Below are 15,521 nucleotides of genomic sequence, written 5' to 3'. Positions count from 1 at the left end.
TACTCTCTCTCTATTTATCTAAGAAAATGTACTTGTAACTGACATTTTATAAACTTCCCTGCATGATTCTCCTTTGACTGCACACGATATTAATCATGGAGCTTGCTCAAGCATAATAAATGCTATTTTCTGGAAATTTCTGATGTTTACCTTAGCATCAGTTTATTTAAAAAAAAAATAGCTTATACTCAAGAATGGGAATATAGCATTATTTTGTGTTTTTCTGATATGGACATTTTCTAGAAATGTAGTACATTGTTCATCAAGTAAGCCTGGGTGAAAGCTACTACAGTTGTCACGTCTCATATTGTAATGAATCAACAACAAACTACATACTTAGTAGATGAAAATGAATCAAACAAAGGCACTGCTGAGATTTGAACTCAGGATCTCCTGTTTACTAGACAGGCACTTTAACCAACTAAGCCACAGCACCACATGGAAGGAAGCTTTTCTACATGCTATTTTATGGAAATATCTGATGTTTACCTTAGCATCATTTTATTGCTAAAATATAGCTTATATTCAAGAAAGGAAATATTGCATTATTTTGTGTTTGTCAGATGTAGACTTTATCTAGAAACATAGAACATTGTCCACCAAGTAAGCCAGAAAGAAGACTGCTAAAGTTTTCACATCTCATATTGTCATGAATCAACAACAAACTACATAATAAGGTGATGAAAATTAACCAAACAAAAGTCACTGCCAAGATTCGATTGCAGGATCTCCTGTATACTAGACAGGCGTGTTAACCAGCTAAGCCACAGCACCACCTGCTCCAAAGTGTCATATAATGAAAAATTATATATCTCATGTATGTTTTATGGTAACATTTTTTGAGATCCTTAAAAAGGCCAATGCTTAATCGATTCTTTAAAAGGTAAAAATAAAGAAAAAAAATACAGTATATTTTTTCTTCTCTACATTCATTTAAAAAGTATAGGACTGTTTTTCTTAAAATGGTTTGGCAAAGTCACTCTCTTATATTATTTTTTTGTAGCAGTTATTATAGCATTCTCTTTAAAAGCATCCTACAATGGATTAATGTTTGCTTTTTTATGATACACAAACAGAAAAAATAAACTTGTAATTCAAATGAAGATCTCTATCTTCTAAATATAGATCTAATGTTAGCTTTTTTTCTTGAAGCTTGTTCAAGAGACTTGAAGCTTTTTTTTCTGGAAATACTTTCCTAACAGAATTTTGCAAATGTTATGGAACTAAATATTGATTCATTTTTAAATAATTCTCCTAGCCTCTAGGACTAAAATTACTCTTTCCCAAATTATCTTGGTAAACATACTTTGCTTTAGATATTTTCACACTTCCTAAGGACTTCTCCATTTACTAAACTCCATTATTATTCTGGAGGTTGTTTAAACAGAATGCAAAGTATTCTCTAGAAAACTCTCATGTCTAACAGCATACATTTAATTCCACTGTATGGCTTATATCAAAACAGGTACATGTTTTATTGTCTTCTAATATGGACTGCATCTAGAAATGAACTGTATTGCTGACCAAGTGAACTGGGGTGAAAGTTGCTAATGGAATCACGTCTTATTTCTTGAGCATCAACAATACACTACATGCTAAGATATGACAAGCAAATAAAAGGTACTGCTGAGATTTGAACTCAGGATCTCCTGTTTACAAGACAGGCACTTTAACCAACTAGGCCACAGCACCATATAAAAGCCCCTGTTTAATATTGAAAAACAATATATGTAAAGTATAATTTTTGGTAAAAATATTTGAAATGCTTTTTGAGACATGTATTTTATCAAAGTTTAAAATGGTTGGCAATTTTGAATGAATAAGTGACTAAATAAATATGTTTTTATTCTCTCCTTTCTTTTGTGAAATACAGGCCCTTATTTCTTACAATGTATTGCCAAGTGACTTTCTAGTATACTATTTTGTAGCAGTTATTATGGATTTCTCTTTAAAGGAATCCTACATGAGAATTAGTGCCAGTATTTTCTGATGCTCACATAGTAAAAACATGAAGTAAAATTAAAAAGTATCTTAAAAAGATAGAACAATTTTTAGCATTTTATCTTTAAGCTTTTTCAAGAAAAGCAAAGCAGTTTTGGAAACACTTTGTTAACACAATTTTGGATGTTATGGAACTAAATATTGTTTAATTTTCAATTGTTCTCCCAGCTGTTATGATAAAAATTACTCTCTCTCTATTTATCTTAGAAAATGTACTTGTAACTGACATTTTATAAACTTCCCTGCATGATTCTCCTTTGACTGCACATGATATTAATCATGGAGCTTGCTCAAGCATAATAAATGCTATTTTCTGGAAATTTCTGATGTTTACCTTAGCATCAGTTTATTTAAAAAAAAATAGCTTTTACTCAAGAATGGGAATATAGCATTATTTTGTGTTATTCTGATATGGACTTTTTCTAGAAATGTAGTACATTGTTCATCAAGTAAGCCTGGGTGAAAGCTACTACAGTTGTCACGTCTCATATTGTAATAAATCAACAACAAACAACATACTTAGTAGATGAAAATGAATCAAACAAAGGCACTACTGAGATTTGAACTCAGGATCTCCTGTTTACTAGACAGGCGCTTTAACGAACTAAGCCACATCACCACATGGAAAGAAGCATTTTTTATTTGCTATTTTATGGAAATATCTGATGTTTACCTTAGCATCATTTTAATGCTAAAATATAGCTTATATTCAAGAAAGGAAATATTTCATTATTTTGTGTTTGTCAGATGCAGACTTTATCTAGAAACATAGAACATTGTCCACCAAGTAAGCCAGAAAGAAGACTGCTAAAGTTTTCACATCTCATATTATCATGAATCAACAACAAACTACATAATAAGGTGATGAAAATTAACCAAACAAAAGTCACTGCCAAGATTCGATTGCAGGATCTCCTGTATACTAGACAGGCGTGTTAACCAGCTAAGCCACAGCACCACCTGCTCCAAAGTGTCATATAATGAAAAATGATATATCTCATGTATGTTTTATGGTAACATTTTTTGAGATCCTTAAAAAGGCCGATGCTTAATCGATTCTTTAAAAGGTAAAAATAAAGAAAAAAAATACAGTATATGTTTTCTTCTCTACATTCATTTAAAAATTATAGGACTGTTTTTCTTAAAATGGTTTGGCAAAGTCACTCTCTTATATTATTTTTTTGTAGCAGTTATTATAGCATTCTCTTTAAAAGCATCCTACAATGGATTAATGTTTGCTTTTTTATGATACACAAACAGAAAAAATAAACTTGTAATTCAAATGAAGATCTCTATCTTCTAAATATAGATCTAATGTTAGCTTTTTTTCTTGAAGCTTGTTCAAGAGACTTGAAGCTTTTTTTTCTGGAAATACTTTCCTAACAGAATTTTGCAAATGTTATGGAACTAAATATTGATTCATTTTTAAATAATTCTCCTAGCCTCTAGGACTAAAATTACTCTTTCCCAAATTATCTTGGTAAACATACTTTGCTTTAGATATTTTCACACTTCCTATGGACTTCTCCTTTTACTAAACTCCATTATTATTCTGGAGGTTGTTTAAACAGAATGCAAAGTATTCTCTAGAAAACTCTCATGTCTAACAGCATACATTTAATTCCACTGTATGGCTTATATCAAAACAGGAACATGTTTTATTGTCTTCTAATATGGACTGCATCTAGAAATGAACTATATTGCTGACCAAGTGAACTGGGGTGAAAGTTGCTCATGGAATCACATGTCTTATTTCTTGAGCATCAACAATACACTACATGCAAAGATATGACAAGCAAATAAAAGGTACTGCTGAGATTTGAACTCAGGATCTCCTGTTTACGAGACAGGCACTTTAACCAACTAAGCCACAGCACCATATAGAAGCCCCTGTTTAATATTAAAAAAAATATATGTAAAGTATAATTTTTGGTAAAAATATTTGAAATGCTTTTTGAGACATGTATTTTATCAAAGTTTAAAATGGTTGGCAATTTTGAATGAATAAGTGACTAAATAAATATGCTTTTATTCTTTCCTTTCTTTTGTGAAATACAGGCCCTTATTTCTTACAATGTATTGCCAAGTGACTTTCAAGTATACTATTTTGAAGCAGTTATTATGGATTTCTCTTTAAAGGAATCCTACATGAGAATTAGTGCCAGTATTTTCTGATGCTCACATAGTAAAAACATGAAGTAAAATTAAAAAGTATCTTAAAAAGATAGAACAATTTTTAGCATTTTATCTTTAAGCTTTTTCAAGAAAAGCAAAGCAGTTTTGGAAACACTTTGTTAACACAATTTTGGATGTTATGGAACTAAATATTGTTTAATTTTCAATTGTTCTCCCAGCTGTTATGATAAAAATTACTCTCTCTCTATTTATCTAAGAAAATGTACATGTAACTGACATTTTATAAACTTCCCTGCATGATTCTCCTTTGACTGCACACGATATTAATCATGGAGCTTGCTCAAGCATAATAAATGCTATTTTCTGGAAATTTCTGATGTTTACCTTAGCATCAGTTTATTTAAAAAAAAATAGCTTATACTCAAGAATGGGAATATAGCATTATTTTGTGTTTTTCTGATATGGACATTTTCTAGAAATGTAGTACATTGTTCATCAAGTAAGCCTGGGTGAAAGCTACTACAGTTGTCACGTCTCATATTGTAATGAATCAACAACAAACTACATACTTAGTAGATGAAAATGAATCAAACAAAGGCACTGCTGAGATTTGAACTCAGGATCTCCTGTTTACTAGACAGGCACTTTAACCAACTAAGCCACAGCACCACATGGAAGGAAGCTTTTCTACATGCTATTTTATGGAAATATCTGATGTTTACCTTAGCATCATTTTATTGCTAAAATATAGCTTATATTCAAGAAAGGAAATATTGCATTATTTTGTGTTTGTCAGATGTAGACTTTATCTAGAAACATAGAACATTGTCCACCAAGTAAGCCAGAAAGAAGACTGCTAAAGTTTTCACATCTCATATTGTCATGAATCAACAACAAACTACATAATAAGGTGATGAAAATTAACCAAACAAAAGTCACTGCCAAGATTCGATTGCAGGATCTCCTGTATACTAGACAGGCGTGTTAACCAGCTAAGCCACAGCACCACCTGCTCCAAAGTGTCATATAATGAAAAATTATATATCTCATGTATGTTTTATGGTAACATTTTTTGAGATCCTTAAAAAGGCCAATGCTTAATCGATTCTTTAAAAGGTAAAAATAAAGAAAAAAAATACAGTATATTTTTTCTTCTCTACATTCATTTAAAAAGTATAGGACTGTTTTTCTTAAAATGGTTTGGCAAAGTCACTCTCTTATATTATTTTTTTGTAGCAGTTATTATAGCATTCTCTTTAAAAGCATCCTACAATGGATTAATGTTTGCTTTTTTATGATACACAAACAGAAAAAATAAACTTGTAATTCAAATGAAGATCTCTATCTTCTAAATATAGATCTAATGTTAGCTTTTTTTCTTGAAGCTTGTTCAAGAGACTTGAAGCTTTTTTTTCTGGAAATACTTTCCTAACAGAATTTTGCAAATGTTATGGAACTAAATATTGATTCATTTTTAAATAATTCTCCTAGCCTCTAGGACTAAAATTACTCTTTCCCAAATTATCTTGGTAAACATACTTTGCTTTAGATATTTTCACACTTCCTAAGGACTTCTCCATTTACTAAACTCCATTATTATTCTGGAGGTTGTTTAAACAGAATGCAAAGTATTCTCTAGAAAACTCTCATGTCTAACAGCATACATTTAATTCCACTGTATGGCTTATATCAAAACAGGTACATGTTTTATTGTCTTCTAATATGGACTGCATCTAGAAATGAACTGTATTGCTGACCAAGTGAACTGGGGTGAAAGTTGCTAATGGAATCACGTCTTATTTCTTGAGCATCAACAATACACTACATGCTAAGATATGACAAGCAAATAAAAGGTACTGCTGAGATTTGAACTCAGGATCTCCTGTTTACAAGACAGGTACTTTAACCAACTAGGCCACAGCACCATATAAAAGCCCCTGTTTAATATTGAAAAACAATATATGTAAAGTATAATTTTTGGTAAAAATATTTGAAATGCTTTTTGAGAAATGTATTTTATCAAAGTTTAAAATGGTTGGCAATTTTGAATGAATAAGTGACTAAATAAATATGCTTTTATTCTCTCCTTTCTTTTGTGAAATACAGGCCCTTATTTCTTACAATGTTTTGCCAAGTGACTTTCTAGTATACTATTTTGTAGCAGTTATTATGGATTTCTCTTTAAAGGAATCCTACATGAGAATTAGTGCCAATATTTTCTGATGCTCACATAGTAAAAACATGAAGTAAAATTAAAAAGTATCTTAAAAAGATAGAACAATTTTTAGCATTTTATCTTTAAGCTTTTTCAAGAAAAGCAAAGCAGTTTTGGAAACACTTTGTTAACACAATTTTGGATGTTATGGAACTAAATATTGTTTAATTTTCAATTGTTCTCCCAGCTGTTATGATAAAAATTACTCTCTCTCTATTTATCTAAGAAAATGTACTTGTAACTGACATTTTATAAACTTCCCTGCATGATTCTCCTTTGACTGCACACGATATTAATCATGGAGCTTGCTCAAGCATAATAAATGCTATTTTCTGGAAATTTCTGATGTTTGCCTTAGCATCAGTTTATTTAAAAAAAAAATAGCTTATACTCAAGAATGGGAATATAGCATTATTTTGTGTTTTTCTGATATGGACATTTTCTAGAAATGTAGTACATTGTTCATCAAGTAAGCCTGGGTGAAAGCTACTACAGTTGTCACGTCTCATATTGTAATGAATCAACAACAAACTACATACTTAGTAGATGAAAATGAATCAAACAAAGGCACTGCTGAGATTTGAACTCAGGATCTCCTGTTTACTAGACAGGCGCTTTAACGAACTAAGCCACATCACCACATGGAAAAAAGCATTTTTTATTTGCTATTTTATGGAAATATCTGATGTTTACCTTAGCATCATTTTAATGCTAAAATATAGCTTATATTCAAGAAAGGAAATATTTCATTATTTTGTGTTTGTCAGATGCAGACTTTATCTAGAAACATAGAACATTGTCCACCAAGTAAGCCAGAAAGAAGACTGCTAAAGTTTTCACATCTCATATTATCATGAATCAACAACAAACTACATAATAAGGTGATGAAAATTAACCAAACAAAAGTCACTGCCAAGATTCGATTGCAGGATCTCCTGTATACTAGACAGGCGTGTTAACCAGCTAAGCCACAGCACCACCTGCTCCAAAGTGTCATATAATGAAAAATGATATATCTCATGTATGTTTTATGGTAACATTTTTTGAGATCCTTAAAAAGGCCGATGCTTAATCGATTCTTTAAAAGGTAAAAATAAAGAAAAAAAATACAGTATATGTTTTCTTCTCTACATTCATTTAAAAATTATAGGACTGTTTTTCTTAAAATGGTTTGGCAAAGTCACTCTCTTATATTATTTTTTTGTAGCAGTTATTATAGCATTCTCTTTAAAAGCATCCTACAATGGATTAATGTTTGCTTTTTTATGATACACAAACAGAAAAAATAAACTTGTAATTCAAATGAAGATCTCTATCTTCTAAATATAGATCTAATGTTAGCTTTTTTTCTTGAAGCTTGTTCAAGAGACTTGAAGCTTTTTTTTCTGGAAATACTTTCCTAACAGAATTTTGCAAATGTTATGGAACTAAATATTGATTCATTTTTAAATAATTCTCCTAGCCTCTAGGACTAAAATTACTCTTTCCCAAATTATCTTGGTAAACATACTTTGCTTTAGATATTTTCACACTTCCTATGGACTTCTCCTTTTACTAAACTCCATTATTATTCTGGAGGTTGTTTAAACAGAATGCAAAGTATTCTCTAGAAAACTCTCATGTCTAACAGCATACATTTAATTCCACTGTATGGCTTATATCAAAACAGGAACATGTTTTATTGTCTTCTAATATGGACTGCATCTAGAAATGAACTATATTGCTGACCAAGTGAACTGGGGTGAAAGTTGCTCATGGAATCACATGTCTTATTTCTTGAGCATCAACAATACACTACATGCAAAGATATGACAAGCAAATAAAAGGTACTGCTGAGATTTGAACTCAGGATCTCCTGTTTACGAGACAGGCACTTTAACCAACTAAGCCACAGCACCATATAGAAGCCCCTGTTTAATATTAAAAAAAATATATGTAAAGTATAATTTTTGGTAAAAATATTTGAAATGCTTTTTGAGACATGTATTTTATCAAAGTTTAAAATGGTTGGCAATTTTGAATGAATAAGTGACTAAATAAATATGCTTTTATTCTTTACTTTCTTTTGTGAAATACAGGCCCTTATTTCTTACAATGTATTGCCAAGTGACTTTCTAGTATACTATTTTGAAGCAGTTATTATGGATTTCTCTTTAAAGGAATCCTACATGAGAATTAGTGCCAGTATTTTCTGATGCTCACATAGTAAAAACATGAAGTAAAATTAAAAAGTATCTTAAAAAGATAGAACAATTTTTAGCATTTTATCTTTAAGCTTTTTCAAGAAAAGCAAAGCAGTTTTGGAAACACTTTGTTAACACAATTTTGGATGTTATGGAACTAAATATTGTTTAATTTTCAATTGTTCTCCCAGCTGTTATGATAAAAATTACTCTCTCTCTATTTATCTAAGAAAATGTACATGTAACTGACATTTTATAAACTTCCCTGCATGATTCTCCTTTGACTGCACACGATATTAATCATGGAGCTTGCTCAAGCATAATAAATGCTATTTTCTGGAAATTTCTGATGTTTACCTTAGCATCAGTTTATTTAAAAAAAAAATAGCTTATACTCAAGAAAGGGAATATAGCATTATTTTGTGTTTTTCTGATATGGACATTTTCAAGAAATGTAGTACATTGTTCATCAAGTAAGCCTGGTTGAAAGCTACTACAGTTGTCACGTCTCATATTGTAATGAATCAACAACAAACTACATACTTAGTAGATGAAAATGAATCAAACAAAGGCACTGCTGAGATTTGAACTCAGGATCTCCTGTTTACTAGACAGGCACTTTAACCAACTAAGCCACAGCACCACATGGAAAAAAGCTTTTCTACATGCTATTTTATGGAAATATCTGATGTTTACCTTAGCATCATTTTATTGCTAAAATATAGCTTATATTCAAGAAAGGAAATATTGCATTATTTTGTGTTTGTCAGATGTAGACTTTATCTAGAAACATAGAACATTGTCCACCAAGTAAGCCAGAAAGAAGACTGCTAAAGTTTTCACATTTCATATTATCTTGAATGAACAACAAACTACATAATAAGGTGATGAAAATTAACCAAACAAAAGTCACTGCCAAGATTCGATTGCAGGATCTCCTGTATACTAGACAGGCGTGTTAACCAGCTAAGCCACAGCACCACCTGCTCCAAAGTGTCATATAATGAAAAATGATATATCTCATGTATGTTTTATGGTAACATTTTTTGAGATCCTTAAAAAGGCCGATGCTTAATCGATTCTTTAAAAGGTAAAAATAAAGAAAAAAAATACAGTATATGTTTTCTTCTCTACATTCATTTAAAAATTATAGGACTGTTTTTCTTAAAATGGTTTGGCAAAGTCACTCTCTTATATTATTTTTTTGTAGCAGTTATTATAGCATTCTCTTTAAAAGCATCCTACAATGGATTAATGTTTGCTTTTTTATGATACACAAACAGAAAAAATAAACTTGTAATTCAAATGAAGATCTCTATCTTCTAAATATAGATCTAATGTTAGCTTTTTTTCTTGAAGCTTGTTCAAGAGACTTGAAGCTTTTTTTTCTGGAAATACTTTCCTAACAGAATTTTGCAAATGTTATGGAACTAAATATTGATTCATTTTTAAATAATTCTCCTAGCCTCTAGGACTAAAATTACTCTTTCCCAAAATATCTTGGTAAACATACTTTGCTTTAGATATTTTCACACTTCCTATGGACTTCTCCTTTTACTAAACTCCATTATTATTCTGGAGGTTGTTTAAACAGAATGCAAAGTATTCTCTAGAAAACTCTCATGTCTAACAGCATACATTTAATTCCACTGTATGGCTTATATCAAAACAGGAACATGTTTTATTGTCTTCTAATATGGACTGCATCTAGAAATGAACTGTATTGCTGACCAAGTGAACTGGGGTGAAAGTTGCTCAAGGAATCACATGTCTTATTTCTTGAGCATTAACAATACACTACATGCTAAGATATGACAAGCAAATAAAAGGTACTGCTGAGATTTGAACTCAGGATCTCCTGTTTACGAGACAGGCACTTTAACCAACTAAGCCACAGCACCATATAGAAGCCCCTGTTTAATATTAAAAAAAATATATGTAAAGTATAATTTTTGGTAAAAATATTTGAAATGCTTTTTGACACATGTATTTTATCAAAGTTTAAAATGGTTGGCAATTTTGAATGAATAAGTGACTAAATAAATATGCTTTTATTCTCTCCTTTCTTTTGTGAAATACAGGCCCTTATTTCTTACAATGTTTTGCCAAGTGACTTTCTAGTATACTATTTTGTAGCAGTTATTATGGATTTCTCTTTAAAGGAATCCTACATGAGAATTAGTGCCAGTATTTTCTGATGCTCACATAGTAAAAACATGAAGTAAAATTAAAAAGTATCTTAAAAAGATAGAACAATTTTTAGCATTTTATCTTTAAGCTTTTTCAAGAAAAGCAAAGCAGTTTTGGAAACACTTTGTTAACACAATTTTGGATGTTATGGAACTAAATATTGTTTAATTTTCAATTGTTCTCCCAGCTGTTATGATAAAATTTACTCTCTCTCTATTTATCTAAGAAAATGTACTTGTAACTGACATTTTATAAACTTCCCTGCATGATTCTCCTTTGACTGCACACGATATTAATCATGGAGCTTGCTCAAGCATAATAAATGCTATTTTCTGGAAATTTCTGATGTTTACCTTAGCATCAGTTTATTTAAAAAAAAATAGCTTATACTCAAGAATGGGAATATAGCATTATTTTGTGTTTTTCTGATATGGACATTTTCTAGAAATGTAGTACATTGTTCATCAAGTAAGCCTGGGTGAAAGCTACTACAGTTGTCACGTCTCATATTGTAATGAATCAACAACAAACTACATACTTAGTAGATGAAAATGAATCAAACAAAGGCACTGCTGAGATTTGAACTCAGGATCTCCTGTTTACTAGACAGGCACTTTAACCAACTAAGCCACAGCACCACATGGAAGGAAGCTTTTCTACATGCTATTTTATGGAAATATCTGATGTTTACCTTAGCATCATTTTATGCTAAAATATAGCTTATATTCAAGAAAGGAAATATTGCATTATTTTGTGTTTGTCAGATGTAGACTTTATCTAGAAACATAGAACATTGTCCACCAAGTAAGCCAGAAAGAAGACTGCTAAAGTTTTCACATCTCATATTGTCATGAATCAACAACAAACTACATAATAAGGTGATGAAAATTAACCAAACAAAAGTCACTGCCAAGATTCGATTGCAGGATCTCCTGTATACTAGACAGGCGTGTTAACCAGCTAAGCCACAGCACCACCTGCTCCAAAGTGTCATATAATGAAAAATTATATATCTCATGTATGTTTTATGGTAACATTTTTTGAGATCCTTAAAAAGGCCAATGCTTAATCGATTCTTTAAAATGTAAAAATAAAGAAAAAAAATACAGTATATGTTTTCTTCTCTACATTCATTTAAAAATTATAGGACTGTTTTTCTTAAAATGGTTTGGCAAAGTCACTCTCTTATATTATTTTTTTGTAGCAGTTATTATAGCATTCTCTTTAAAAGCATCCTACAATGGATTAATGTTTGCTTTTTTATGATACACAAACAGAAAAAATAAACTTGTAATTCAAATGAAGATCTCTATCTTCTAAATATAGATCTAATGTTAGCTCTTTTTCTTGAAGCTTGTTCAAGAGACTTGAAGCTTTTTTTTCTGGAAATACTTTCCTAACAGAATTTTGCAAATGTTATGGAACTAAATATTGATTCATTTTTAAATAATTCTCCTAGCCTCTAGGACTAAAATTACTCTTTCCCAAATTATCTTGGTAAACATACTTTGCTTTAGATATTTTCACACTTCCTATGGACTTCTCCTTTTACTAAACTCCATTATTATTCTGGAGGTTGTTTAAACAGAATGCAAAGTATTCTCTAGAAAACTCTCATGTCTAACAGCATACATTTAATTCCACTGTATGGCTTATATCAAAACAGGAACATGTTTTATTGTCTTCTAATATGGACTGCATCTAGAAATGAACTATATTGCTGACCAAGTGAACTGGGGTGAAAGTTGCTCATGGAATCACATGTCTTATTTCTTGAGCATCAACAATACACTACATGCAAAGATATGACAAGCAAATAAAAGGTACTGCTGAGATTTGAACTCAGGATCTCCTGTTTACGAGACAGGCACTTTAACCAACTAAGCCACAGCACCATATAGAAGCCCCTGTTTAATATTAAAAAAAATATATGTAAAGTATAATTTTTGGTAAAAATATTTGAAATGCTTTTTGAGACATGTATTTTATCAAAGTTTAAAATGGTTGGCAATTTTGAATGAATAAGTGACTAAATAAATATGCTTTTATTCTTTACTTTCTTTTGTGAAATACAGGCCCTTATTTCTTACAATGTATTGCCAAGTGACTTTCTAGTATACTATTTTGAAGCAGTTATTATGGATTTCTCTTTAAAGGAATCCTACATGAGAATTAGTGCCAGTATTTTCTGATGCTCACATAGTAAAAACATGAAGTAAAATTAAAAAGTATCTTAAAAAGATAGAACAATTTTTAGCATTTTATCTTTAAGCTTTTTCAAGAAAAGCAAAGCAGTTTTGGAAACACTTTGTTAACACAATTTTGGATGTTATGGAACTAAATATTGTTTAATTTTCAATTGTTCTCCCAGCTGTTATGATAAAAATTACTCTCTCTCTATTTATCTAAGAAAATGTACATGTAACTGACATTTTATAAACTTCCCTGCATGATTCTCCTTTGACTGCACACGATATTAATCATGGAGCTTGCTCAAGCATAATAAATGCTATTTTCTGGAAATTTCTGATGTTTACCTTAGCATCAGTTTATTTAAAAAAAAAATAGCTTATACTCAAGAAAGGGAATATAGCATTATTTTGTGTTTTTCTGATATGGACATTTTCAAGAAATGTAGTACATTGTTCATCAAGTAAGCCTGGTTGAAAGCTACTACAGTTGTCACGTCTCATATTGTAATGAATCAACAACAAACTACATACTTAGTAGATGAAAATGAATCAAACAAAGGCACTGCTGAGATTTGAACTCAGGATCTCCTGTTTACTAGACAGGCACTTTAACCAACTAAGCCACAGCACCACATGGAAAAAAGCTTTTCTACATGCTATTTTATGGAAATATCTGATGTTTACCTTAGCATCATTTTATTGCTAAAATATAGCTTATATTCAAGAAAGGAAATATTGCATTATTTTGTGTTTGTCAGATGTAGACTTTATCTAGAAACATAGAACATTGTCCACCAAGTAAGCCAGAAAGAAGACTGCTAAAGTTTTCACATTTCATATTATCTTGAATGAACAACAAACTACATAATAAGGTGATGAAAATTAACCAAACAAAAGTCACTGCCAAGATTCGATTGCAGGATCTCCTGTATACTAGACAGGCGTGTTAACCAGCTAAGCCACAGCACCACCTGCTCCAAAGTGTCATATAATGAAAAATGATATATCTCATGTATGTTTTATGGTAACATTTTTTGAGATCCTTAAAAAGGCCGATGCTTAATCGATTCTTTAAAAGGTAAAAATAAAGAAAAAAAATACAGTATATGTTTTCTTCTCTACATTCATTTAAAAATTATAGGACTGTTTTTCTTAAAATGGTTTGGCAAAGTCACTCTCTTATATTATTTTTTTGTAGCAGTTATTATAGCATTCTCTTTAAAAGCATCCTACAATGGATTAATGTTTGCTTTTTTATGATACACAAACAGAAAAAATAAACTTGTAATTCAAATGAAGATCTCTATCTTCTAAATATAGATCTAATGTTAGCTTTTTTTCTTGAAGCTTGTTCAAGAGACTTGAAGCTTTTTTTTCTGGAAATACTTTCCTAACAGAATTTTGCAAATGTTATGGAACTAAATATTGATTCATTTTTAAATAATTCTCCTAGCCTCTAGGACTAAAATTACTCTTTCCCAAAATATCTTGGTAAACATACTTTGCTTTAGATATTTTCACACTTCCTATGGACTTCTCCTTTTACTAAACTCCATTATTATTCTGGAGGTTGTTTAAACAGAATGCAAAGTATTCTCTAGAAAACTCTCATGTCTAACAGCATACATTTAATTCCACTGTATGGCTTATATCAAAACAGGAACATGTTTTATTGTCTTCTAATATGGACTGCATCTAGAAATGAACTGTATTGCTGACCAAGTGAACTGGGGTGAAAGTTGCTCAAGGAATCACATGTCTTATTTCTTGAGCATTAACAATACACTACATGCTAAGATATGACAAGCAAATAAAAGGTACTGCTGAGATTTGAACTCAGGATCTCCTGTTTACGAGACAGGCACTTTAACCAACTAAGCCACAGCACCATATAGAAGCCCCTGTTTAATATTAAAAAAAATATATGTAAAGTATAATTTTTGGTAAAAATATTTGAAATGCTTTTTGACACATGTATTTTATCAAAGTTTAAAATGGTTGGCAATTTTGAATGAATAAGTGACTAAATAAATATGCTTTTATTCTCTCCTTTCTTTTGTGAAATACAGGCCCTTATTTCTTACAATGTTTTGCCAAGTGACTTTCTAGTATACTATTTTGTAGCAGTTATTATGGATTTCTCTTTAAAGGAATCCTACATGAGAATTAGTGCCAGTATTTTCTGATGCTCACATAGTAAAAACATGAAGTAAAATTAAAAAGTATCTTAAAAAGATAGAACAATTTTTAGCATTTTATCTTTAAGCTTTTTCAAGAAAAGCAAAGCAGTTTTGGAAACACTTTGTTAACACAATTTTGGATGTTATGGAACTAAATATTGTTTAATTTTCAATTGTTCTCCCAGCTGTTATGATAAAATTTACTCTCTCTCTATTTATCTAAGAAAATGTACTTGTAACTGACATTTTATAAACTTCCCTGCATGATTCTCCTTTGACTGCACACGATATTAATCATGGAGCTTGCTCAAGCATAATAAATGCTATTTTCTGGAAATTTCTGATGTTTACCTTAGCATCAGTTTATTTAAAAAAAAATAGCTTATACTCAAGAATGGGAATATAGCATTATTTTGTGTTTTTC

At 30.6% G+C, this 15,521-nt stretch overlaps 12 non-coding genes across 12 annotated transcripts; all 12 read right to left on the bottom strand.

The window, feature by feature from the left end:
* Positions 1–362: 362 nt before the first annotated feature.
* Positions 363–436, bottom strand: TRNAT-AGU (transfer RNA threonine (anticodon AGU)). The gene has a single exon. It is a non-coding gene; the product is annotated as a tRNA-Thr (tRNA).
* A 1,182-nt stretch (positions 437–1,618) lies between these two features.
* TRNAT-UGU (transfer RNA threonine (anticodon UGU)) lies at positions 1,619–1,692 on the bottom strand. The gene has a single exon. It is a non-coding gene; the product is annotated as a tRNA-Thr (tRNA).
* Positions 1,693–3,805: 2,113 nt separating this feature from the next.
* On the bottom strand, positions 3,806–3,879 carry TRNAT-CGU (transfer RNA threonine (anticodon CGU)). The gene has a single exon. It is a non-coding gene; the product is annotated as a tRNA-Thr (tRNA).
* Positions 3,880–4,732: 853 nt separating this feature from the next.
* TRNAT-AGU (transfer RNA threonine (anticodon AGU)) lies at positions 4,733–4,806 on the bottom strand. The gene has a single exon. It is a non-coding gene; the product is annotated as a tRNA-Thr (tRNA).
* A 1,182-nt stretch (positions 4,807–5,988) lies between these two features.
* On the bottom strand, positions 5,989–6,062 carry TRNAT-UGU (transfer RNA threonine (anticodon UGU)). The gene has a single exon. It is a non-coding gene; the product is annotated as a tRNA-Thr (tRNA).
* Positions 6,063–8,176: 2,114 nt separating this feature from the next.
* TRNAT-CGU (transfer RNA threonine (anticodon CGU)) lies at positions 8,177–8,250 on the bottom strand. Its single transcript has one exon. It is a non-coding gene; the product is annotated as a tRNA-Thr (tRNA).
* An 854-nt stretch (positions 8,251–9,104) lies between these two features.
* Positions 9,105–9,178, bottom strand: TRNAT-AGU (transfer RNA threonine (anticodon AGU)). The gene has a single exon. It is a non-coding gene; the product is annotated as a tRNA-Thr (tRNA).
* Positions 9,179–10,362: 1,184 nt separating this feature from the next.
* Positions 10,363–10,436, bottom strand: TRNAT-CGU (transfer RNA threonine (anticodon CGU)). The gene has a single exon. It is a non-coding gene; the product is annotated as a tRNA-Thr (tRNA).
* Positions 10,437–11,289: 853 nt separating this feature from the next.
* TRNAT-AGU (transfer RNA threonine (anticodon AGU)) lies at positions 11,290–11,363 on the bottom strand. Its single transcript has one exon. It is a non-coding gene; the product is annotated as a tRNA-Thr (tRNA).
* Positions 11,364–12,546: 1,183 nt separating this feature from the next.
* Positions 12,547–12,620, bottom strand: TRNAT-CGU (transfer RNA threonine (anticodon CGU)). Its single transcript has one exon. It is a non-coding gene; the product is annotated as a tRNA-Thr (tRNA).
* Positions 12,621–13,474: 854 nt separating this feature from the next.
* TRNAT-AGU (transfer RNA threonine (anticodon AGU)) lies at positions 13,475–13,548 on the bottom strand. Its single transcript has one exon. It is a non-coding gene; the product is annotated as a tRNA-Thr (tRNA).
* A 1,184-nt stretch (positions 13,549–14,732) lies between these two features.
* On the bottom strand, positions 14,733–14,806 carry TRNAT-CGU (transfer RNA threonine (anticodon CGU)). Its single transcript has one exon. It is a non-coding gene; the product is annotated as a tRNA-Thr (tRNA).
* Between the last annotated feature and the right edge of the window lie 715 nt (positions 14,807–15,521).

The sequence above is a fragment of the Taudactylus pleione genome, unplaced genomic scaffold (assembly GCF_031769625.1).
Source record: "Taudactylus pleione unplaced genomic scaffold, aTauple2 ptg000100l, whole genome shotgun sequence".
Classification (NCBI taxonomy): Eukaryota; Metazoa; Chordata; class Amphibia; order Anura; family Myobatrachidae; genus Taudactylus; species Taudactylus pleione.
The sequence above is the reverse complement of the archived record's forward strand: the minus strand, read 5'-3'. Positions and strand labels throughout refer to the sequence as shown.